A 24,076-nucleotide genomic window follows, 5' to 3' on the forward strand; every position below is an offset into this window, starting at 1 on the left:
GTGTTCAGGCCCTCAGTCCAAGCCCCAGGACTGGCAAAAAGCAAGCAAACAAAAACCTGCTGTAGGAAAGCTCTCCACTGCACTCTGCTACCCCACTAGTGGAATATAGTTCCACGTGGTAATAAAGACTCCTTGCCTTGTTTATCTGAGTCGGAGGTTGTATTTACAGGAATTAGGAATACATCGGCTACCACTGAAAATTTTAATCCTTTGACTAGCATTTACTCTTCAAATGCAACTCTTCTATTCTAATATTTGTTATATTGAAAATAGTTTTCCTGGAGAAAACATACAGTTTGGTATTGGTTTTTAATGAAATGTATCTCTTAAATTGGTATATTTACATAGTTCAAATTTATTGTGAGTCTAGATGGATTTTTAGTGTCATTGGCAAACTTTTCTATTCATACAAATTTTTTGGTTTTAAAGCTTCCCTCAATTTCTGCCTTCCCATGTAATTGTGCTTTATAATCAATTTGGACATATTTGTTTGGATATCAAACATACTTTTCACATACTTTTACTTTCCTATATTAAAAAGGATATGTTTACAGTGAGTATAAATCCACTACTCAGTTTGGAGGGGTATTACTGAGGATAGATGCCAAGGGTTTGTGCTTGATACATATACCTTCTAGTTCTGCGCAACAATTTGTAGTTCTTTTGTATATTCATTTGTTCATTCATCCAGTCATTCATTTTGGGGGTTGGTCCTGAGGCTTGAACTCAGAGTCTGGGTGCTGTCCCTCAGCTCTTTTTATTCAAGCCTAGTGCGCTATCACTTGGACCCCATCTCTACCCCAAGCTTTTTACTGGCCAATTGAAAATTAGTCTCATGGAATTTCCGGGCTGGCATTAAACAATGATCTTCAGATCTCAGCCTCCAGATTAGTTAGGATTATGAGCAAGAGCCACCCAAGACTGGCCTCTTTTGCTTTCTTTTGACACAGGATGTTGCAATGTGGCTCAAGGTAGCTTCTAATTTATTCCTAATTCACCATCCTAGTATCTCATATGTACAATTGACTTCTAAATCTCTTTCATATAACTTTGTGACATTTCAGGGTTAGTGTGGGTATCTTAGAATGCTCTAGATTCCTCACATCCCATAGACAACTGATGTCATTCATGACTTTCTCTTCAGAAGTTGTAAGAACTCAGTATATGTTTGATAATTGATTGTGTGAGAACAGATGAGGATAAGAAAAGCATATTGTATGTGTTTATCTTTTTTCCCACTTCTTTGCAAGATCTTGGTTCTAATGTCACTTTCCTTCTCCCTGAGGAAAGTCTAATCATTTTTACAATGTTGGTATACATATATGACCAATTCTCTAAATATTCTACTCTCCAGAATAATTTCCATTGTCTTAAAAAGCCGATTCCTCTTTGTTCAAATCATCTATTAAATGTTTAATATTAGGAGTTGTTTATTTGTACTTTGCAACTCTAAGTTTTGATGATCCATTTAGTAGATGCTTTAAAGTTCAGTGTTCAACTGAGCAGTGGTGGCTCACATCCGTAAATCTATTACTGAGGAGGCTGAGATCTTAGGATTGCAGTTTGAAGCCAGCCATGGGAGGAATGTCTATGGGACACTTATCTCTAACTCCTCACTCTTACACATAATGACTCTCCAATGTCAGAAATGAGTAACACACATCTATGAGATGGTGCTATGGCAATTTACTTTTGTGAAAAGGGACAATATCATTACTCTACCCAGAGCTAGGCAGGCACACCTTGCAGAACAGTTTGCTAGATTTTTATTCCAGTCCAAACTGTCCCTGTTCCCATTCAAGAAGTTAAGTTCACATTCTAAGCATAATTGACTACCAAGGTTAGAAAGGGAACTACTCTTTAGTGATTTTCAAACATTTACAAATTTTGTCATTGTAAGAATCCATCCCAGATCCCAAGAGACCGTGGGGAGGCAGGTTTATTAGAGAAGCCAGGGCTGGGAATATGGCCTAGTGGCAAGAGTGTTTGCCTCGTATTAAAGAAGCCATCTCCCCCATAGGAGAAGGAGCACTATGGCACCTGCCACTATCCAGGTGAATCCTGTAACTCTGGGGTTATAGGTGGATGGTACTCTGGATGTGCAGCTAAGTCTGTGCAGAGAGTGGGATGCCCACCCCCAACCCCCAGGAGAGTTCTTTGTGAAGGAATGGGAGGGGCTGAGGACCTGATATGGAGGAAATGCTAGCATTCACCCCTTTTGTTGTTTAATAATAACTAGGAGTACCAGTTCAGGAGTATAGCTGGAGGTTGTTTCTTCTTGAGCTACTTCCTCCTGTAAAAGGGTGAAGTAGTCAGGGGCCCCTGGTTTGTCATTTGACCAGATACCATCCAAGTATTTGCTTGACCCTTTGATTGGTAAAGGTCCTCATCTTTTTCATAAAAATAGTTATGTAAAATGCAAGGCACAATTAGTAGAAGGCAAAAAATTGCTGCTAATGGGCTCAAGAAATGAACAAGCCAGGTAGGGATTGATTCCAAGAAGGGGCTATCAAAGACCTGAGATTGCCTTCTCTGTCTTGGATTGGAGACATAGCGTGGTACCTGAATCCCCATACCCTGAGTGAGTAGTAAGACTTTTCCAGCTTTATCTTAGCATCACAGGAGCCTGAGGAGGAGGTAGCAGAAATATTTAAAGGTACCAGAGCCAACTGGCATTTAGAGGCCAAGTCTGCACTGGGCAGGACAGGACAGTGTAAGTGAAGCCTGCAGTTGCCTGTAGTAACAGGATGGCCTGGACTTGTTCCCAGGTGGTGTCCTGAGTGAGGACCGTTATCCTGCTAAAGAGAAACCCTCTGAAAAGGTGAGATCAGGTAAAAGGTGGCAGGACTGGCTGCACAGCCTGGGCTGAATTCATCTCTCCTCAAGCAAACAAGATAGATAGGATGGGACTGGCAGGACTGCTAATACCAGCCAGCCCAGACCTCCCCCAGCTGCTCTTGCAGGCCTCTGAGGGCTGTGGAACCAATGCCTCTTTACTACTGGGGCCTGACCATGCCTCGAACAGGCCCAGGTAAGGGACCTGCCACTTCCTGCATCCACCCAATTCCACCCATTTCTTCCCTGAAGAATTTATTTTTATATTTTTTACAAAATTGGAACATATACGTTTGTATGCCTCATTCTCTAATTATTATACTCATCTTCAGAATCATTTCCACTGTTTTAGTTAATTCTTCTGTTTTTTAAATCTAGTAAATGTCTATATGAAGACTTATTCATACCTTGAAACCCCATAATTTTTTGATGATCAATTGGGTAAACTTTTGGTCAAGTTTTGTATATTCGCTTCTGCTTCCCTCAATACTCACCATAGTTATGCCAGCACCTCTGAACATAGTTGTGCCTGATACTTTAAAATTCAGTATGTTCAACTGGACATTGGTGACTCACACCTGTAATTCTATTTCTCAGAAGACTGGTATCTGAGGATTGTTATTTGAAGCCAGCCAGGAAAAGGAGGTCTGAGACTCTTATCTCCAATTAACTACTATTAGAAACACACGATGAGACAAACAGACCATGTTTTCTCTCATATGACCATTACATAATAAAGCACACAGGTTTCAAAGCATTCACACATAGTGAAACCTAAGGAGGATACTCTTAGAAAGGCACAATGTCTATGTGCATCTGACTATAAAGAATAATATTCATGGCTGGGAATGTGGCTAGTGGTAGAGTGGTTGCCTAGCATACATGAAGCCCTGGATTCATCCTCAGCACCACATAAACAGAAGCCAGAAGTGGTGCTGTGGCTCAAATGGTAGAGCGCTATCCTTGAGCAAAAGGAAACCAGGGACAGTGCTCAGGCCCTTAGTTCAAGCCCCAGGACTGGCAAAAAAAAAAAAAAAAAGGAAGAAGAATATTCATGGATACGAACTCCAAGAAATGAAAATAGATTTTTTTCTACTGTGTTTCCTCACTTCTCTTCTGTTTATTCATTTGTATGTCATTGGGAGTGTAAGGGAAGGCACCAAAATGGAAAGACAAAGGGTGAACAAATGCACCAATGATACTGGACACTGGGGTGAACATGAACTATGCATCTTGTGGGTGGGTAAAACTGGGAGAGTGACAGAAGGGGTGACATTGTTCTCAAAGATAGGTATCCTTTTCCTAACTTATGTAACCCCTCTGGCCTTCATCTTTATAATAATTTTAAAATAATACGTAAAACCCAGTGATAAGCTGGTGCTCTGAGAATGTTCAACTCTTCAAACTAAGTATGTGAGATTTCATTTGTCTAACACCTATTTAGGAGTTAAGAAGCTGATATTCACTAGCTGAAAGAAGTTGAATTAGTTCCATGATAGCCAAATACTTTGTATAAAGTCAAATCCAATAAACCCCAGTTCTTTAAACACACACACACACACACACACACACACACACACACACTTGTTGTTCTTATCCAACTTTATCTCCCTGCTCTTTCCCTGCCTCCCAATCTTCCCCCTCACTTCTAATACCAGCTGGTTGACCTCAAGCCAACTATTGCTGCTTGCTCTCACAAAGGCAGGCAGTTTGGAACTTTATGCCTGGTTTCTTAGTTCCTCCACTATGACAACCCTGCTAAGTCCTATAATTGTTACATGGGAATAGCAAGACAGAGTAGACTGAAATGTCAGCATGTCTCCTTACCCCAAAAAATCATGTGTGTTATAGCCTGGCAGGCTGGTAGGCACATACCAACAGCCACAACCAGATCCATGCTTGCCTGCTTCAGGGATAAGACCTCAGATAATGGATATGGCAGCAGCATCAGGCCAGGTGGCTGGGAAGGGCACTTAGGGACTGAGGAGCCAGGAGCAGCAGAGCTGCAATCTGACATGTAAGGGATTCTCAGCCTCAGGCCAGGCCTCGTGGGACCAGGTCCCTACAATAAACTGAGCAGCTCCTTACTGGCCCTAGCCTGTCTTCCTTTCCTGCAGAGACATCTATCGCCTTCCCTTTGGCCTTCCCTTAGCCTTTGTATATTTAGAGGCCTTGATTTGTCAATGCTCCATTAGCTTAAGTGTTGGCTAGCACATGCTAGGTTGGATAGGGATTGGTTGTGGCAGGATGGGTGACAGTGTGTCTCAAAGAGTCCTCTGGGGACACTGAGTATGGAGACAAGGGCTAAGGCCTGGCTGTTCTGCCAGCACATGACCTTTTATTGCCAGTCCTGGGACTTGAACTCAGGGTTTGAGCACTGTTCCTGGCTTTTTTCCCCCTCAAGGCTATCACTCTACCATTTGAGCCATAGCACCACTTCCTGCTTTTTCTGTATACATGGAAATGAAGAATCAAACCGAGGGCTTCATGTATGCTAAGCAAGCACTCTACCTCTAGGCCACATTCCCAGCCCATGACTTTTCTTAAAACTTTATTATCATTATTATTCTGGTGATGTGCAGAGGAATTACAATTACATGAGCTGGGTAAGGAGTACATTCCCTTAAGTATAGCATCACCCCTTTCCTCATTCTTTCCCAGGAATATCTCAAGTCCTAAGGTAGCCAGAGCTACACCAATATCTCCTATGTCAGAAGAATAAAACAAGCTGGGAGCTAGAGGCTCCTACCTATAACTGTAGAACTCCAGCTATTCAGATTATTATCTGAGTAGAAAAACCAATGTTTTCCCCCATTGCTTTCATCTGAAGAGTTTGATTGTGGTGTATTCTTACATATCTTTGAAGGTAACCGAAAAAAAAATGCATCCTAAAAATTTCTCTGCAGGGTGAGTTCTTTCATGTCCTTGAAGCTATAAAAAATGTCCACGTTTTTCCACATTGCTTACAGCCATAAGGTTTCTCTACAGTGTGAGTTCTTTTGTGTGCTTTAAGGTACCTAGAGGAAGTGAATATTTTCCCACATTGCTTACATCCATAGGGTTTCTCATCAGGGTAAATTCTTTTGTACACTTGAGGGGTACTACAGTCAGGACAAGATCTTCTACAATGTGTACATTCACAACAGTGTCAATTCACTTCAGTGTCAATTTCTTCTTGTTTGTGACAAAAATTGGATTGGGTAAAGGAGTTTTCACATTCAGCTGCAAATGGATTTTCCTTATTGTGCATTCTATAGCTCTGCAGGTTTTCCCACATTCTTTATGAGTGTTGGGGCTCTCTACATATATCTGTCTTGTGTGAGCTCTGAAAGGCATATGCGTGGGTGAATGAGCAAGGATGGTTTCTCCAAACACAGAATTTTTGAAAGGAGCTAAACTGGGTAGAGTTTTCTTATTCATGATATGTTCTACATTCTGTTGGAAGGCTTCGTCATATTGACTACCTATTTCATGTTTATGGAATCTATCTAAAAATTGAGTTCTGTTAAAAAAAATAAAGAACACACAGAGACAAACCGAGAACTTTCTAAAAAGTATTAAACAATTAGAAAGTTGTCTCCTGTGCCTTCATGGTCTTCTCCAAATAGTCCCAATATTGGCATTTTAGATTCCTGAAATTTCAAATTTTGGAACTCCACTTGTAAACAATTTAAAAGAAAAAAATTCTAAGATTAAATCAATTTATTTCTGTATGCATTTGTATTGTCTGCTTTCTTTCAATATCCTGCCAGAGTACAATATCTGAAAGAACAGTATTATTTCAGGTTAGTGAAATTACCTTACTTTGTCACTAGGAAATTTGCAGTTAATTTCAGTATTTTCTTTTTCCTGCTTCTCTTCTAAAATACAAGCATAGAAGTCATTGACTCCTTTAACACTAAAGAAAAAATATGAAGACTTGAACTATAATCATGTATAACGTGATCATGATATATTCACTCAAATGTTCCATTTTTCATTCCAAATCATGTAACATCACTAAAAGGCATGAACAATTCACCAGTTAAGTGAGGGAATACTTACCTATAGAGGTCAGGTTACTCAAGGTTTCCAATATCACATCTCTGCAGTGAAAGGATGTGTCCTGGCCTTCCCAGGGGACCATGCGGAATAATCACAGATGGGAGAAGAAGGTTCATAAGGAGGTTTAATAGTGGGACCATAGTTCACACGGGAGAGGGAGCTACATGGCGTCTGCACCTTATCCAGGTGGCAGCTTCTCTCTCAGGGGGTAAAGGGAAAGTAGGTAAGTAGTCAGTAGGAGTGGCTCATCATGTATGGGTGGATCTGGGGGCTAGTGAGAAAAGCTGAGGACCTGAGGCTAGGGAAATGCTAACATGCAGAGCTTCTTTTGAGAAAGTTTTAACAAAGTCCATTCTTCCAGGGCAAAATTTATGACCACATCCTCAAAGGTTATCTTCTCCTAAAATATCCCACATGCAATTATAAAAGGAAGAGTTAAAGCCACAGCAGTGGAGATGAAAATAATTTTATTAAAGATATATATGTATATAGACATATATAATTGTCCATATAGTTAACCCTTTTACATTCACAAAACTAATTTCCACATAATACTTCTGTTTTCTCCAAAGAAACCTGTAATTCTAGCACACCTTAAAGCTGAGATAGGAAGAAAGGGATAAATAGCAAGAATACGATGCAACAGAGACAAAAAAATGGGATTTGTTTAATCTACATAAAGGATTTTGCACAAATTAATTAGCGAAATAGATACAAGGAAAGGAAATCACTCCTTATTGGGATAAAATGAAATCATTCTTTAGGACACAATAGTCATCACACAGTAAGAGCACAGACTAGAATCTGATGCTTTAGAAAACTGGTATCTATTTGGAAACATTCACTGTATTCCCCTGTATGAGACACAATAATCAAATTGTCTTGAATCAGGAAAGATAAAATTAGAACAGTTTATCCTATGTAGTGGTGAATCCTCGAAATCCCTGCCACTCAGAGGATGAAGTAGGACCATCTTAAGTTCAAGGTCAACCTGGGTTACATAACCTATTCCAGACTCGTGGATTTGTGTAGTGCTTCAACTCAGGGTCTGCACACTGTCATTTAGCTTTTTGGCTAACCTCTAGGCATCTGTTGGTGAATTTGTGATAAGAGACTCACAGACTTTCCTACCCAGGCTGGCTTTGAGCTGCAATCCATAATATCTCAGCCGCCTAGGTAGTTAGGAATACAGGAATGATGATGGACAAATGGCCCAGTTCCAGTCTCATCTCTCAACACTCTTGTCTCAGAACACTGTCTCCAACATAGGACAATAGAAAGTATCAGGCAATACTACTTTGACTGTAATACTAAATGGCCCCCAAAATGAAGAAGCTTAGTATATGTAAACTAAGGGAGACAAAAGAAAGCTAAGAAGAAAAATATCTGCAATGCAAGACAAACCAAAGGATTACTGTGGTCAGTACACTAATGAACAAATTTATATTTGAATAATATACTGGAATACCTATGTAATCCAGATAATTTTGCTAAAATTTGCTTAAAAATTGAGTTCCATGGCCCCTATTCATAATACACAAAGGGAAATGTGTAAAACTATAACACACTTTCGGTTATGCATGAATAAAATGGGAAATGATACATACTCCTAACTTGAGTAGATAAAATTGAAGATGTGAGCCACTGGAATCTGGCTATATGACATCATTTAAGAAATATTATTCTAAAGGTGATGTACAGAGGGGTTAGTTACATAATCAGGTACTAAGTGGATTTGTTTTTTGACAATGTCATAGCTTTCCTTGTCTTCTCATTTACTTTCTCATCCCTACACCCAAGCTGTTTATTTACAATGTAGCATAGTGTCTAGTGAGTACTGCTGCATGTGTTTACCTTTTGTCCATTTTTGTTTCCTTCTTAACCTGTCAAAGACAGATAAATGTGCAAAGAAAGAAGATAAAAAGGAAACAACAACAAAGAATAAACCTCATTTCCATTACCTGGAGCTCATTTTAATAAATATTTTGTATGATCAGATGCACAAAGACATTGCACCTTTGTGTTCTCCTAAGAATACCCTCCTTTAATCTCACTGTTTGTGAATGTCTGGAGTCCTGTATAACACATGCCATCTTTTTAATACAGAGAATGTACTGTGGGTTTGTTTCTGTATACTTCAGTGTTTTGAAAAGTCATAATTAGGGCTGGGAATATGGCCTAGTGGCAAGAGTGCTTGCCTTGTATACATGAAGCCCTGGGTTCGATTCCCCAGCACTACATATGTAGAAAATGGCCAGAAGTGGCATTGTGGCTCAAGTAGCAGAGTGCTAGCCTTGAGCAAAAGGAAGCCAGGGACAGTGCTCAGGCCTTGAGTTCAAGCCCCAGGACTGGCCAAAAAAAAAAAAAAAAAAAAAAAAAGAAGCTGTGACTCAAGGGGTAGAGTGCGAGCTTTGAGCACAAAGAAGCCAGGGACAGTCCAAGACTGGCAAAACAAAAAAAAATGGGAGAGGAAGGTCATAATTAAAGTCCCCAACATCAGGACCACCTTTGTTAATGAGGAAACAGTTTGTCTCTAACCTCATACAGGTGGCAAACATACTCAGGCAAAGAAAGATGCTATGCGATTTCATCTGGGAAAAACCTTAGTAATTGCTTTGGAAATTTCCAAGAGTCAATACTAAAAGAATTCTGCTCTGTGAATCATCATACAGGGAGAAAACTAAAAGTAGGAAAACGGCTGGGTGCTGGTGACTCATGCCTGTAATTCTAGCTACTGAGAAGGGTGAGATCTGAGGAACACAATTCAAAGTCAGCCTGGACAGGAAACTCTGTGAGACTCTTTATCTCCAATTAATCACCAAAAATGCCTGAAGGCCTGAAGGGTGGAGCACCAGACTTGAGTGAAAAAGCTCAGGAACAGCATTTAGGCCCTGAGTTCAAGACCCAATGATGAGAAAAAAGAATAATAAAAAAAAGAATTCTAAGAGCAAAAGAGGAGCATCTCAAACCTGTGAAAGGCAGATAGGACAACTGAAAAGCATGTACATACCAACATGGCAGCAGAAACTAGAAATATGCAGCCCTAGCCCTGACTCTCCTGGAGGGAGAGTCTGAAGATACCATCACAAAGTAATTAAGGTGATAGACTTCATTAAGGAACCCCTCTTCAACTGTGAGTCTTACTCCACTGCTTTAATTAGGCAGGGTAGTGACTATCTCACCAAGCATGGGGCATGACACATCTACACGGGAAAAGATGATCTTTACTGAAAAGCCAGAACAACTCCATCTTGTAGAAAACCAACCCTACCCCCACCCCTCGCTTTCCAGGAAAGGAACATGATATGCCCTGGGGCAGAGTGACAGGATGGCTGAAACTGATTAAGGGTTGATCAGAGAAGAAAAACAAGTTCTGGAGTTTCTCCAGAACTCCCCCCACCCAGGTGTGGTTTCTAGTACCTAATTAAAACCCTGCAGCTGTGCACATATCCCCCTTGCTATACCTCTATGGCTTAAACCAATCGATTTTACCAATGATCCTTTCCAGATTCCTTCCCGCCACCTAATGTACCAAACATGCTTTAGAATTATTTTATAATTTTCCCGCGGTGTGGGTTGATTTGTTAAAAGATGCTATGATGTATGGTAAGTCCCTGCCTTCCTCAAAAAATGTATAAAACAGCTGGAAGCCCTAGGCTCAGGGCCTCTTAGGGTCACCATGTGCTGAGTGCACAGAGGACCGAGCTAGCTTGCAATAAACGCCCTTTTTGCTACTTGCATTGGTCTTGGTATCTGGTGGTCTCTCGGTGGTCCCGAACTCGAGCATTTCATTTACCTTCCCATATCTCAGAAATCTGAAGAAAGGACCATCTTGGCAGAGGGCCTGCTGTTCGAAACTTAAGTACTTGGGGCCTTGAAAATAAGGAGCAATCTTAATTCTGCGTGTCTTGGAGTAAATCTGTGAAAATCTAAACCCCTAAACGTTGGAATCTGGGCAGTGGCTCTGTAATATGGAGGTCAGATCTGGCCAGTGCAAAAGGGCAGAAGATGACTCCATCTCCACTATCTCCCTTGCCCCCCCCCCCCTGCCCAGAGGCCCTGGAAGATTCCCTCTCCCTGTAAACAATAGTGCCCCCCTTCCCAAATCCACATGCCAATTCTTGATGTGCGTGCCTGGATTCCTACAGGAAGGGAAGCCCCATCCCCAGGTAATGGGAGTTCAGTTCCTGAGCCCCAAGAGACAGGGGCAGCACATGGCCTATAGGTTACTGAACATGTCTGTCAAGTGCCTGGAACTGGGAGCTTCCTGTGACCCAGCCCCCTGACCTGACCCTATTTAGGGGCAGGCCAGCTCAGGCGCCATTACACCATGCCACATGTTCGAGTTTTGTGTCTGTTGTCCCCATGGCGTCCCAATTCAGCTCTCCATCAGAGCTGAATTGGTTTGTTGGTACTTGGAACTCCTCCGGAAGTAAGTCTCTGTGCCACTGTCCTGTTCTGTGTTATATGTTTTTCTGAAACCTGGGACTGGTCCATCCGGAACTTCCCCAATAAATTCATCGTTTTACTTGACAGTCTCTGAGTGGTGGACTCTTGGAGGGATGGGGGACCCACCCACCCTCGGACGCCATTACAGCTCCAGTGGGGGAGCACGCTAGGTGTAAACAAAAAAGCTGAGATGGACAGCACTGCAGGCTGAGCTCACAAGCCGGGAGCTCCACTGCACAAGCTGTGAGCTGGTGGCCACCAGGCATCAGACTGAAGAAAAATGGCACCTACAGAATGAAACTGTGCTCTCCTATGTCATCAGTGTGCACCTCAGAAGGCACTCATATAGTTAGCCAATCAGAAACAGCCGTTGTGATTGTGATTGGCTCACTGTAGTGGACCTCCCATTCCGCAGGCCTGAGTCACCAGATCGGGTTCATTTACCTGGCTTAATGGAGTTAGAGGGAAAGAATGCAGTGAAAAATCTCTGGTCAGTACAAGCTTTAGCCCCTGGGGCAATTCCAACTCAGCCTTGGGATAGTTTAAACAGCAGAATTTGTTCCAGCTAGCCAGTGTGTGTGTGTGTGTGTGTGTGTGAGAGAGAGAGAGAGAGAGAGAGAGGGGAGAGAGAGAGAAAAGAGAGAAGAGAGAGGGGAACGAGAGAGAAAAGAGAGAGAGAGAAGAGAGAGGAGAGAGAGAAAAGGGAAGAGAGAAGAGAGAGAGAGAGAGAGAGAGAGAGAGAGAGAGAGAGAGAGAGAGACCCCCGAGACCTGATGGGAATCTGCTTTATCCTCCTAACTCCATTTTACTCCCATGGCCCACTGACCATCCTCCCTGGAGAGCCCCTCCTGGTACTCAGGAAAACCTCACACCTGGCCTTATCTTAAATGTAATGTATGATTAACCTTTCCTGAAAGAACAGGACCACTGGCATCAGGAGGATACCCCCCACCATAAAGTCCCATACCCCGCCATAGAACCCACCAAATGGGACAGTTCAGCCAATAAACCCTCATCAGAAAATGACAAAGAAGGAAAGATGACTATAGACCGATCTCCCTGATGAACATAGATGCAAAAATTCTCAACAAAATTCTGGCCAATCGACTTCAACAGGTCATCAAAAAGATCATATACCACGATCAAACTGGATTCATCCCAGGGATGCAAAGTTGGTTTAATATATGCAAGTCAATTAATGTAATCCACCACATCAACCGGAGCAAGCTAAAGAACCACATGGTTTTATCTCTGGATGCGGAAAAAGCGTTTGATAAAATCCAGCACCCATTTATGCTAAAAGCCCTGGAAAAACTGGGATTCCAGGGAACATTCCTGAATATAATCAAGGCAGTTTATGACAAACCAACAGCAAGCATAACTCTAAATGGTGAAAAACTAAAGCCATTCCCTTTAAAATCAGGAACAAGGCAGGGATGTCCACTCTCTCCCCTGCTCTTCAACATAGTACTAGAATTCCTAGCCAGAGCAATCAGGCAAGAAGAAAATATAAAGGGGATCCAAGTAGGTAAAGATGAAGTTAAAGTCTCTCTCTTCACAGATGACATGATCCTATACCTAAAGAATCCCATAGACTCTACCCCCAAGCTACTAGAGCTGATCCAAAACTTTGGCAAAGTTGCAGGATATAAAATAAACCTTCAAAAATCAACGGCCTTTCTGTATGCTAACGACCCGATGACCGAGGCTGATATCAGGAAAGCAACCCCCTTGGCAATAGCCCCCCAAAACATAAAATACCTAGGAATAACCTTAACCAAAGAAGTGAAAGACCTCTTTGAGGAGAACTTTAAAACCTTGAAAAACAAAATTAAGTCAGAACTAAGGAAATGGAAAAACCTCCCATGCTCCTGGATTGGGAGGATTAATATAATCAAAATGGCAATATTGCCAAAGGCTATCTACAAATTCAATGCAATACCCATTAATATCCCAACACCATTTTTTGATGAAATAGAGTAAGCAATCCAGAAATTCATATGGAATAATAAAAGACCTAGAATAGCAAAAACAATCCTAAGCAGAAAGAACAGTGCTGGAGGAATTACAATACCTAACTTCAAGTTGTATTATAAAGCTATAGTAATAAAAACAGCTTGGTATTGGCACTGGAACAGGCCTGAAGACCAATGGAACAGAATTGAAGACCCAGGAATGAACGCACAGACCTACTCCTACTTAATCTTTGATAAAGGGGCTAAAACAATAGTTTGGAAGAAAGATAGCCTCTTTAACAAATTGTGCTGGAAAAACTGGCTCAACACATGCAACAAACTAAAACTAGATCCTTATATATCACCCTGCACCAAAATCAATTCCAAATGGATTAAAGACCTCGAAATCAAAACAGACACCCTGAAAACACTAAAGGAAGGAGTAGGAGAAACACTTGGGCTCCTTGGCGCAGGACGGAACTTCCTTAACAAAGACCCAGAAAGGCTACAAATCAAAGAAAGGTTGGACAAATGGGACTGCATCAAACTGCAGAGCTTCTGCACGGCAAAGGACATAGCTCACAAGATAAACAGAAAGCCCACAGATTGGGAGAAGATCTTTACCGGCCATTCAATGGACAAAGGCCTCATATCTAAAATATATGCAGAACTAAAAAAATTACCTTCTTCCAAAATGAAACCACAGGCAACAATAGCCCGCTCATCAAGTGGGCTAAAGACTTACAAAGAGACTTCTCTGATGAGGAAATGAGAATGGCCAAGAGACATATGAAAAAGTGCTCTACATCACTGGCCATAAAAGAAATGCAAATCAAAACAACATTGAGATTCCATCTCACCCCAGTAAGGATGTCATATATCAAGAAAACTAACAATAACAGTTGTTGGAGGGGATGTGGCCAAAAGGGAACCCTACTTCATTGTTGGTGGGAATGTAAACTGGTTCAACCACTCTGGCAAGTAGTATGGAGATTCCTCAGAAGGCTAAATATAGAACTCCCCTATGACCCAGCAACCCCACTTTTGGTTATCTATCCGAAAAACCACAAACAAAATCACAGTAAAGCCACCAGCACAACAATATTCATTGCAGCACAATTTGTCATAGCGAGAATCTGGAACCAACCCAGATGCCCTTCCGTAGACGAATGGATCAGGAAAATGTGGTACATATACACAATGGAATTTTATGCCTCTATCAGAAAGAATGACATTGCCCCATTTGTAAGGAAATGGAAGGACTTGGAAAAAATTATACTAAGTGAAGTGAGCCAGACCCAAAGAAACATGGACTCTATGGCCTCCCTTATTGGGAATAATTAGCACAGGTTTAGGCAAGTCACAGCAGAGGATCACAAGAGCCCAATAGCTATACCCTTATGATCACATAAGATTATGCTAAGTGAAATGAACTCCATTTTACGGAAATTATTGTTATATCACAGTTGAAACTACATTCACCATCCCATGTGTATCTGTAGCTTCTACTATTGATGATGATCTTGTATCACCTTCTTGTGATTGTATCTACACTATCTCTGTAATCTTATCTGAGTATATTGGAAACCGTGTATACTGGTATTAGAACTAGGAAAGTGAAAGGGAATACCAAAATTGAGAGACACAGGGTAAAAAAAGAGAAACAACTACAAAAGCAATACTTGCAAAACTGTTTGGTGTAAGTGAACTGAACACCTCAGGGGGGGAAAGGGTAAGGGGGAGGGGGGAGGGGGGTATGAGGGACAAGGTAACAAACAGTACAAGAAATGTATCCAATGCCTAACATATGAAACTGTAACCTCTCTGTACATCAGTTTTATAATAAAAACTTAAAAAACAAAACAAAAAAAATGACAAACAATTTCCAAAGAAGAGTCTGACATCTTTCCTGGTCTCTTCTCCCAGCCCAATCTTTTTTTGTCTATCCAAACCCTATATGAAGGACTTACCCTCCCTACTTGGCCCCATCATTTTATGTACCTAAAGATAGAATATGAGCTGGGCAGTCGTGGCTCACACCTGTAATCCTAGCTATTCAGGAGGCTGAGAGATGAGGATCCCAGTTCAAAGCCAACCCCTGCAGGAAAGTCTGTGAGACTTACCTCCAATTAACCACAGAAAACCAGAAATGGAGCTGTCGCTCAAGTGGTAGAGTGCTAGCCTTGTGAAGAGCTCAGGGACAAAGCCCAAATGCCCAAGCCTAGGGTTCAAACCACACGACAGACCAAAAAATAAAATAAAGATGGAATATGAAGGACTGGCCCCACCCTACTAATCTAGATGCATATGGACACCTGGCAAAACCCCAGGTGTAGAAGGAAGATCTTGATGTGCAGGCAGGGCAAACCATCCCAAGCCTGACCATCAACATTCCATTGTGGGCCTAACAAAGTCCCCACTTTCCCAAGCCATAATAGCCTACAAAGAATGCATGTATTTGGGGGCAGAGACATCCCTTTCACCACTTTCTCCATGTTTTCCTTACCATCCCCAACCACAAGTTCATTTTCAACATTGGTAAGTACCAATGCTTTGGGCAGGATTCTTGTTACTAGGAAGGGAGACGATCTGGGCAGGCTGTCAAGAGGTGAAGTTCTCACTGAGCAGAGAGGACAAGACAGTTATAGGACAGACAATATCTCCCTCATCCTTCAAGGCAGTTTGGAACAGGATACTGTAGCTCTGCCAACTACTCACGAAATCCTGGAATAATCTGGCTACCTGCTTAAGGGGTGCTCCTCAGATAGGGTCTGGAAGATCATTAGTGGCAGGGACATGCCATCCTACCTATGTCATCCTGCAACTGGCCTGGTCTGCAGTGATCCCTAGTGGTCAAGAGGTTTGATGAATAAGCTAACCATGGACAAACCCAGCTATCTAGGATACAGTGTACATCAGGATACAAGCAGGCCCTGAGCTCCTCTTCTCTGCCTCCACTTACTATGTTTCACTATCTCTCAAGCTCTAGCCATGTCTAGTCCATCCAACTCCGCCCTGGTCAAAGGGACTTGGTCACGCGTTCAATACAAATTGTGACATGAGTGTCCTTCAATACATCCAGAATGCCATGTGTAATGATCCACCTGAGTAGACCTCCAGTAAGGAACCAAGAAGAATCAAGGGAAGGGCTGTCCAAATCCTGGGGTGATTTTTGTGCCCAGTAAAGACTTAACCTGTCATGTTCTACATGCCCAATAGAGCCTTCTCTTAGGGGAGTCTGAGACAAGCCATCATTTCTACCAAGGTTGCTTTCTTTCTGACAATCTCATGAGAATTATTTTTCTTAAAAGAGCCTATGGAAGGGTCTGGATAAAGTAGGAAATGGGGTGAGCTGGCCCATTATTTTGAAGGGTTTTATTTTTGTGGCAAAGCTGGAGTTTGAATTCAGGGAATGACAGATGTGCTAGACCACAAGGGGTACTGTTTTCCCACAATCACTCTACCACTTGATCCACAGCTCCACTTCCAGCTTTTACATGCTTAATTGGAGCTTAAGAGTCTCCAGAACATTCCTGTGAGGGCTAGCTTTAAATCACAATCCTCAGATCTCAGCCTCCTGAAAAGCTTGGGTTACAGGTGGGAGCCACAGGCAACTAGCTGTTTGAAGTTTTTAACAAGCACTACTTCATGCAGTCTTCCTAATGAAGAGTACAAAGTGGGAACTGGGAAGTACATATGGGACATTTGGAAACTGAGGCACAATGAAGGGAGTAACCCAGGAGGCACAGCCACTTGAGGACTCACAACTTGGCTCCCTGTGAAGTTTGGTCCCCAAGATTTTGTGTAGTGTCTGACGGAGCTCCTGATTGATCTATGGGCCTCTGCTGCTGTACCTCCTGTTGTGGGATGTCCCCTCAACACTGTAGACACTGGGGTGGGATCATCCTCTGGGATGTTCATCACGGCCACTGCAGTGTGCAAGACATCTGGGGCCTCCACCTTCTTCATGCCAGGAACACCTAACCCAAGTGTGGCAGTTAAAACGTACCCAGGGCTGGGGATATGGCCTAGTGGCAAGAGTACCTGCCTCATATACATGAGGCCCTGGGTTCGATTCCCCAGCACCACATATACAGAAAATGGCCAGAAGTGGCGCTGTGGCTCAATTGGCAGAGTGCTAGCCTTGAGCAAAAAGAAGCCAGGGACAGTGCTCAGACCCTGAGTCCAAGGCCCAGGACTGGCCAAAAAATAAAAAATAAAAAAAAGTACCCAGATGTCACCCAGACTCCCTGCTTTGGGAGTGAGTACAGCCTGCTGCCCTGGCATCAGGTGAACACCACATATCAGCCTACCTTCCTAGAATGGCCACATCAAGACCCATGGGAGGAAAAGGTTTTATCCTTTCTGCTCATCCATGTTACATAGACAAGATTTTCTCTTTAGTATGCCAGAGGTCAATAGTCCTAACTATTCAGGAGGCTGAGATCACAGTTAGAATTCAATCCAGGCCGAAAAGCCCATGGGACTTCTTCTAATCCATCATCAAAACAACAGAAGTGGGGGCACAATTGTGTCACAAGTAGTAGAGCACCACCCTTGAAAGAAAATGCAAAGGGACAACACCAAAGCCTGAGTTCAAGCCTCAGAACTAGCAAAAGAAATAAACAAGGAGTGAGGCCATGGTGATATTTTCAAACAAGAAATGTTTTTACTACATGATTTTTGTAACTGTAACCTTTCTGTACATCACCTGTATACTAACAATAAAAATTAACAATAAAAACTGCTCTCTGAAAGAATCCTGTACCAATACATCACAGAGGAGGCCACTGACAGGAGACAGAGGACAGCTCTGTGCTGACCTGCAGGGTCACTCTACAGTACTCAGGTGCCAGTTTTGTCTCTGCCCAAAGCAGAGCAGAGGGCCCACTTAAGAGTAGGGCAAAAAGACACAAGTGGAGCTGAAATCATATTGCCCATGACCATCCTTGAATAGAAGTAGCCAAACAAGACCATAAGGCCCTAAGTTCAGGCCTAGTTCACGCACGCACGGGCACACACACACACACACACACACACACACACACACACACAGACTGTTTATATAAATATCAAACTGATCTAAAGGAAAAGGAAACAGGAGGCAGAAAGTCCCCATAAGACTCTTCTCTCCAATTAACCACTCAAAAGCCAGAAGTGGAGCCATCTCTGTACCCCCAGAAACTCAGGCTGCTGTACATGAGGGTTATAGCCTGGCAAGCTGGCAGGTACATACCACCTGCTCAACCCAGACCCATGCTTGGGTACTTCTGGGATGAGACCTCAGATAATGAAGGAGGTAGAGGCAGCATCAGGCTGGAAGGATGGGAAGTGCACTTGAGAATTGAGGAGCCAGTTGAAATACAGTCTGACATGTAAGGGAGTCTCAGCCTCAGGGGCCAGATTCCTAATAGAAACTGAGCAACTCATTACTGGCGCTGGCCTGTCTCTCTTTCCTGCATGGACAGCTATCACCCTCCTTTTGGCTTCCTCTTGGATTTTGAGTGTTTAGAGAGGCCCTTGTTTCTCAGCTCTCAATTGATTTCAGTGTTGACTCACACAGGGTGGGCTGGATGGGGATTGGTGGTGATTGGATGTGTGATGGAATGTCTCAAAGAGAGTCCTCTGGGGACACTAAAATGGAGACAAGGACTAGGGTCTGGCTGCCCTGCCAACACATTACTTTTCTTCTAAATTCATTATTATTTTTATTATTTTGTTATTGTTATTATTATGGTGGTGTACAGAAGTATTACAATTCCATGAGTTGGGTAAGGAATACATTTTCTTAAGTACAGTGTCACCCCTTCCCTCACTCTCTTCCAATCCCTCCTTCCCATTTCAACCCATGAATTGTATCATTCACTTTAATCCGTGTCCAGTGAGCTCCACTGGTGGACTTTTTCATACTATTTCCCTCATGTTCTATGTCCTCCCCCTACACTCCTAAACATAGACACAAGGATAAAATATATGTAAATATAAGAAAACAAAAGCATCACAAAAAGGAAAACAAGACATTACTTCTTAAGATAACATTCTATACAAAAGGCACGTAGGCATTGCACATTTGTGTGGTCTCTGCATGGGTTTAGACTCCTGTATAATTAACATTGCCCAGTGTATTTTGGATCTAACTTCTGCATATCAGAGGAAACATGGGTACTTTGTCTCTTGGAACTTGGCTTTCCTCACTTAACATGACTTATTCTAGACCCATCCATTTCCCTGAAAATGGAACACTACAACACTATACTTTCTAATGGCTGTGTAATGCTGGTATAATGATCTAGTGTCCTGGATAGCCGAGTATTTCCATGGTGCACTGATATGGTGGCTTGCCAGTGCAATGATGCATAAAATGAATTGGCCAGTAGGGGGACCTTTAAGAGGACCTAGGCAGCAGGGCCAGTCCCTGCCACTAAGAATGCTTGATCTCCCAGACCCTGTTTTGGAAGTCCAACTCAACCAGGTGGCCAGACTATCCCAGGACCTCTAAAGCAGGAGCCAGGACTATAACATCCTGTCCACAAACTGCCTTGAAGGCCAAGAGATATGATGCTCTACTGTCTTGTCCTCCTGGGGCTCAGTGAGAACCTCTCCTAACAGCCAGCCAAATGGTCTTTTCTCTTCACAGTGTCAATCTAGCCCCAAGGAGTCGTACTCACTGGACACTAGGTTGAACATCAATTATACAAGTTGTGGTTGGGATGGGAGGGGAAAATTGGGAGAGAGCAAGAGAAGGGGTGACATTGGCACAAGAGAGATGCAGTCTTTATCTGAAATATATTCCTGTAATCTTTCTGTACATCACCTTTATAATAACGGTAAAAAAAAAGTGTTGTTTTTTTTTTTTAAATCCTGCCCGTTTGGGCACTGGTGGCTTATACGTCTAATACTTCCTACTGTGGAAGTTGAGTTCTGAGGATCACCTTTTCCAGCCAGGAAAGAAAAGCCCACGAGACTCATTGCCAATTAACCACCAGGAAATCTGAGCTAGAGCTGTGGCTCAAACTTTAGAGCACTTGCTGTGAGCAAAAGAGCTTAGGGGCAGTACCTAAGCCCTGAGATCAAGCCCCACATTGACAAAATAAGATTCCAACCCAAAGCATGGTTATCTTGAACACTATGTAGAAAATGAACTATAAAAACTGGTTTGGGATGGGATGGAAAAACTAGGTGGGAAAAAGGGAAGGCTTTACATAGTGCAAAAAAAATGCACACTTTACCTGACTTATGTAACTGTACATAATCTGTACATAACATAAAAGAAGACAATCAAGCTGGATGCTGGTAATTCATGCCTGTAACCCTAGCTACTCAGGACAATTTGAGGAACTCAGTTTGAATGCAGTCTGGGCAGAAAAATCCATAAGACTCTTTTATTTTCAACTAATCACTAAAAAGGTGAATAAAAAGAGCAGCTATGGCTGAAGTGATAAACCTGAGTGAAATAGCTAAGACAGCAAATGGCCCTGAGTTCAAGCCCCTGTAATGGGAATAAAAATAAAGGAATTCAGCCCTATCTCAGGCGGAACTCCATGGAGGTTCCACTTTGTCCTGGTCATACCATTTTTCTCCAGTATATTGCACATGGCCTAACATCTAGCAGAAACTATGGCTCACGGACCAAGTAATGTATAGCCTAAGTTCCAGCAAGACTTTCTCTCAACATGCTCTGACAGCTGTCATCTATGACAATATAACTGAAGGCTGAGGAGTACAAGTTTGAGAAGGCTCATGGATTTGCCAGCTGCTAGCCTCTTGGTCAAGAACACCTCCTGCCCCTTTGTCCTACCTGCACCCTTTACTACCCTGTATGATCCTCATGACAGCCCCCATACACCAGGTGTGAGGGGTGGAGACACAATTGCAAGCTGGTTAGTACATGAGCCTGGATGTGAAGGCCAATGGAGTGTGCTCACTTCTCGAAGGTCTGGCACTGGTTGCCCCATGCTAGGATGGATGTCCAGCAAGCATGACTCCTTAACTATCATTCCCTTTGCTTTCAGAGGAAAGGAGCACCATGCTCCTCCTCACAGAACAACAGTAGCTATGATGAGAGTGTTCAAAGACCATGAACTGCAGGGATCAGAGGAACCGAGAATGACAAAGGAAGGCTTTCTGTTCAAAGAGGCTGAAGATGTCTTGTCCTTCACAGAACAGATAAACAAGGATGTGAACTGATAGGGTCCGTGATCAAAGGAATGAGACTGACCCAATGTGAAAGTATAACAAGGTTTATTTCGTGTCAAGCATCCAGACCACTAGCTGACTGGCCAGGGCTGCCCCCTTGGAGAGTGATGTTTCCCTGATCTCACAGGCTACTTTTAAAGCAAAGTAACTGCAAACTGCAATGCCAACAGCTGCCCTTTAACACCATTGGCTCACACTAGGGAAATTCCAGCGTGGGTTTTCCTGATTGGCTATCTACCCTACCCTTTAAGTTAACCTATTTTGGCTTTGATATCGGGAACTGGCCTTGGTATCAGGAACTGACAGCAGGTGGTCATGTAGCACTGATGCAGGGGGTTAATGCAGGGGGTAGAGCAAGTCACAAATGGGTTAAGCAATCTGTTTACAAAAGCAGAAAAGCAAGCAAGAGCAGGCTAGAATAATCCGGTACTCAATCATAAGTACACCAACCCAACAGTTACCATGGCATTTCTACTACTATTATGGTTATTTCTATAGTCTATGACTATGATCACTTTTTTACTATCTCTTACCATGGTTGTTACCTAGGTACAGAGGGGAACAAGGGCTCCCTATATTTTTAAATGTCAAGCTACAAGAAACTAGTCTCACGGGTGGGAGTGTAGCCCTTTAGCATGGAGTCACCAGGGTTTAGAAGCTGTTACAATTTTAACACTAAAACTTACTATATTTAGTCACTTAGTGTTGGGGTTCAGCTTTGGCCTTGAGGGGGAAGGGCAATGGAGAGCGCTCCCGAGACGCCGCCCATCCCCCAGCCCTGGGGGAATGCGGAAGCAGGCCACAATTCTCTGGGTCCGGAGCCAGAAGAAATGGCTTTGCGAACAGCCCCCCAACTTTCTCGCCAGCCCATGTGCTCCCCAGTCTTGCGGGCTTTTCACCCCTGGGGTGGTGCTATCCAAGTGATGTTAGCTCTTGAGGGGGTCCTATGACAAGCTCGCCAGCCTATCTCCAGCTCTCTGGTCGATGACCCCTTCTCTTGTTGCCCCCTACTATATCAGCTGCTAGCCCCGCCCTTATTAAATCAGATTTGCTCTTGAAGCGTCTCTGAGGTCCACGTATGCCTGGCTTTCTTCACGGGTAAGGAGGGAGGTAAAGCGATCTTGTATGGCCACGTGCACCTGAGGTCTTTCCTGAGCCCCCCACTCCACCCTGGCCTTACCTGCGGGTCCAGGTGACCAGGGGAGAGGGTGAGAAAGGGAGCAATTAGAGTGAAGCAGAGCCTGACCCCCCGCGCCAGGGGAGGCGACCCGAGCCCGGCAACTTAGGTTCTCAGGTTAGCCCTTACATGAACTAAATATCGTCTGGTTGAGAAAGGAGCCAGGAGTTGGAAGGTTAAGCCTTGTAGGGAAATCAGGGCTATGAACACAGCTGTGTTAGACACTTCTATTTTGCCTCAAAAAGCGGAGTTGGCTGGGCATTGGTGCCTCAAGTCTGTAATCCCAGCTACTCAGAGGGCTGAGATCTAAGGATCACAGTTCAAAACTGTTGGGGTTTGGAGAACCCCCTTTCTCCCCCCACGGGGAGAATGGTAACCAAAAACTCTATGAAAGAGCACTCAGCCTGGCCCTCCGCCAGCGGAAGGCCAAAGGCGTGCTCACATGGACCTGCGCTAAGTTGAGGAAGGGTTGCTGAAGCCTCCCCTCCCCCCAGTCCCCTCACATGTTACCAAGGGCGGAGGCGAAAAGGAAGGCATCAGGGACACGCTGCGGTGGTGGGAAGCGTCTCAAAGACTTTAATATGGAAGGGCACTTATATAGAAGTAATGGCGGGAAAGAAAGGGGGCTGGCCAAAGGGCCAGTCATAGGCTAGGGGTCACGTTCATCAAGTGACATCACGAAACTTCCCTTTGTGGGCGGGACAACCCCATCATGGTGGCACGCACGTGTTCACCTCCCAAGGGGTGGAGGCCAGAAGGTGGGAGGGACTTCCATTGTCCCAAGGCTGGTGGGAGGGCAGCATTTCCCAGGCCATAATAATCCCCAACAAAAACCAGCCTGGACAGTTTTTTTTTGAGATTTTTATCTTTAGTAAACTAGCAAAAAGTGTGATGTGGTGTGGTTCAAATGGTAGAGCACCAGCCTTCAGCACAAAAACTAAGGGACAACACAAGGCCCTAAGAACAAGCCCTAGAGCCACTAGTATAGCTAGGCCATTGAGTGGCTTAACCTTAACTTTCAGGGGATGGAGCACATGGCCTAATGCAGACAAGTTCCAGGGGCCTTGTGTGAACATACCCAGGAGGACTAATGCTGTTGGACACCTCCCCTCCCCCAAGCCTGGGCCTGCATCGTTTAGTAGAAGCAGCCAGCATCCTGATAAGTAAGCGACTGTGGTCACCATGTTTCAGCACCAGCAACTTTGGCTGGCAAGGAAGCAATTATGTCCTGGTTAAAAAGTAGTTGCGACCTAGAATCACCCCAATCACATTCCCACTATTATCTAAATTAAAACCAGAAACCAGGGAATACCAAAATCAAGGGACACAGGGTAAAAAAGACAAACGATTACAAAAGCAATACTTGCAAAACTGTTTATTGTAAATCTACTGAACAACTCATGGGGGGAAAGGGAAAGGG

At 43.3% G+C, this 24,076-nt stretch overlaps 1 protein-coding gene across 1 annotated transcript in view; it reads right to left on the reverse strand.

Annotated features, from left to right (window-relative positions):
* Nucleotides 1-24,076, reverse strand: part of LOC125348411 (gastrula zinc finger protein XlCGF52.1-like) — a 159,421-nt gene that overhangs the window by 100,259 nt on the left and 35,086 nt on the right. The gene's annotated exons all lie outside the window — the stretch shown is intronic.

Source organism: Perognathus longimembris, chromosome 3 (genome assembly GCF_023159225.1).
Source record: "Perognathus longimembris pacificus isolate PPM17 chromosome 3, ASM2315922v1, whole genome shotgun sequence".
Lineage (NCBI taxonomy): Eukaryota > Metazoa > Chordata > Mammalia > Rodentia > Heteromyidae > Perognathus > Perognathus longimembris.